Genomic DNA, 2,987 nt, shown 5'->3' on the forward strand with positions numbered 1-2,987 from the left:
CTCCTCTTGAACAAAATCAAGGGAGGTGGAAATGATCACCGGTTTCCTCTCATCATCCTCCAAGTACACGTACTTGAGGTTTTCTGGGAGCTGTTTCAGCTCAAGAGTGGGTTCCTGCAAGTCAGATTCAAGTGTACTTCCTGCAACGTGGTTAATGCATTATGACTCTAAAGAATGATAAGGTAAAGGTAGAAAACCCATCTCATCACAATCCAGATTAATATCCATCACAGGTATATCAACAACATCATCAATATCATCCAAATCATCAAAAACACGCATATCATCAATAACCTGGACATCATCAATACCCTGGACATCACAGTTTGCATCTATATCATCATCAAATTCAACAGCATTTCCAATTCCTGATTCAATCCCAAATGCTATGCATGAATGTACAGAAGATAAAAAAGAATGTTTCTTCTCATGCATAAAACGAAAATCATCAACAATAAACTCATCTACAATGTCATCCAATGTATCAACTCTAAACACAGAATGGTCCTCAACAGGATATTTCATGGCATCAAGGATATTAAAATGCACAACAATATCAGCAATTTCCATAGACAATGTCCCAACATACACATCAATCTTGGTACGGGCAGTTTCCAAATATGGCCTGCCTAGAATAATGAGGGCGGATCCATGAGAGAAATCGTCCTCCATCTCCAAAACATAGAAATCAGTAGGAAATATCAACTCACCTACCCTAACCAAGACATCCTCTATGTAACCTGTCGGGTGGGTAACACTCCTATTGGCCAACTGAATGACCACACCCGTGGTTTGCAAGGGACCAAGAGACAAAGATGTATATATAGACAAAGGCATGGCATTTATGGATGCACCTAGATCAAGCATAGCATTTTCAAATTTAATGTTCCCAATCACACAAGGAATGCAAAACATACCTGGGTCCTTGCACTTTTCAGGAATGTGCGGGACCGACTTACCAATAAGAGCTGATACATTCCTTCCCATGCTGATTCGTTCATTACCCTTCATCTTCCTCTTGTGTGTGCACAACTCCTTCAAGAATTTGGCATATTTTGGTATCTGCTTGATGGCATCGAGTAGAGGTATGTTCACCTCTACCTTCCTGAAGGTCTCCAGAATTTCCCTATCCACCTCTTCCATCTTTTTACTAGGAAGTTCCCGTGAAGGAAATGGAAGAGGATAGGTCGATCAACCAATGAAGAAGGTGCGACAGCGGTGGTGGTGGAAGAGGGAGAAGGTCCACCTGAAGAAGAACCACCGACTGGAGAAGAATATCCACCCACCTCAAATGCCCTGCGTGGACCGTCATGGTCGTCCTCTCTAGGACTAGTGGCAAGCACAGGTGTAGGTGTAGAAGCGGGCTCTGAAGGCACAACAATCTGCTTCCCAGTTCTGAGGGTAATGGCACTCACATTCTTTGGATTCTGCACAGTTTAGGATGGTAACTTATCAGAATTCTGAGACTGCGCCTGGTTCATCTGAGTAGCCATCTGACCCATCTGGTTAGTGAGACTCTGTATGGAAGCTCTAGTCTCTTGCTGAAACTGCAGGTTTTGCATAGTCATCTATCTCACTAACTCTTCCAATGAAGTCTCAGAAGAAGTGGAAGGTTGAGCAACTGGTTGGGCAGATGCCTCTTGCTGCTGTTGTTGCTGTTGTTGCCTCTGGTGTTGTTGCATAGGTGGAGGGACATATCTGTTAGGTGCTCCGGTATTCTGGAAAGGTGGCGCCTGCTGCTGCTGCTGTGGCACATTATTCCACCTAAGATTGGGGTGATTCCTCCACCCTGGGTTGTACCTGTTGCTGGACAAGTCATAATTCTGCTGTTGTGGCTGCCTGTTGTTGTAGACGTTAGTAGCATAACCTTGAGGCGCATCAGAGGCAGCTGAGTGTTGCAAGGTAGGACAAGCATCAGTGTAGTGGCCACTAGAAGTACAAACAGTGCATAGTCATGCAACAAATGCGGATGAAGTTGTAGGTTTATGGCTGGTTGTCAACTGTGTCACTAACTTCGCAAGAGATTCAATCTTGTCTTCCAACTTGCTTTCAATAGCAGATAAAGACTGGGCAACAACACCATGTACGCCCCTCACCACAATGGCATCATTCCTTGCGCTAAACTGCTGGGAGTTGGAAGCCATCTTCTCAATCAATTGCCTGGCCTCAGCAGGTATGGTGTCTCCAAGAGCTCCACCACTGGCAGCATCAAGCATACCCCTATCCATGTTGTTCAAACCCTCATAGAAATACAGGATAAGGAGTTGTTCAGGTATCTGATGGTGGAGGCAACTTGCACAAAGTGTCTTGAATCTCTTCTAATACTCATATAAGCTCTCTCCACCAAGCTGCCTAATCCAGTGATGTCTTTCCTGATAGCTGTGGTCCGGGATGCTGGGAAAAATTTCTCCAAGAACAACCTCTTCAAATCATCCCAGCTAGTGACGGATCTAGGCACCAGAGCGTACAACCAATCCTTAGCAACACCTTCCAATGAATGAGGGAATGCCTTCAAGAAGATGTGCTCTTCACGAACATCATGAGGTTTCATCGTCGAACAGACAATGTGGAATTCCTTCAAATGCTTATGTGGACTCTCACCTGTAAGATCATGAAACTTGGGCAACAAATGGATCAGTCCAGTCTTGAGAACAAATGGAACGTCCTCATCAGGATATTGGATGCACAAGCTTTCAATATCGAAATCAGGTGCAACCATCTCCCTAAAAGTCCTCTCATGAGGTGGAGGTTGCGCCATATTGTCCTTAGTATGAAAAATAACAGAATTAGAATCAGAATCAAGTGCAGATGCAAGAGATGCAGTGGATGCAGTATGCACAAAGTACTCAGCAGTGGGATGCACAGTATCTAATGGAACAGACTCAAAAACAGACTCTAAAGACAAATTCCTAGAATGCCTAACTAACCTATGAAACGTCCTATCAATTTCAGGATCAAAAGGTGGTATGAATCCAGGATTTCCTCTA

Source organism: Vigna radiata, unplaced genomic scaffold (genome assembly GCF_000741045.1).
Source record: "Vigna radiata var. radiata cultivar VC1973A unplaced genomic scaffold, Vradiata_ver6 scaffold_329, whole genome shotgun sequence".
In the NCBI taxonomy this organism is placed as follows: Eukaryota; Viridiplantae; Streptophyta; class Magnoliopsida; order Fabales; family Fabaceae; genus Vigna; species Vigna radiata.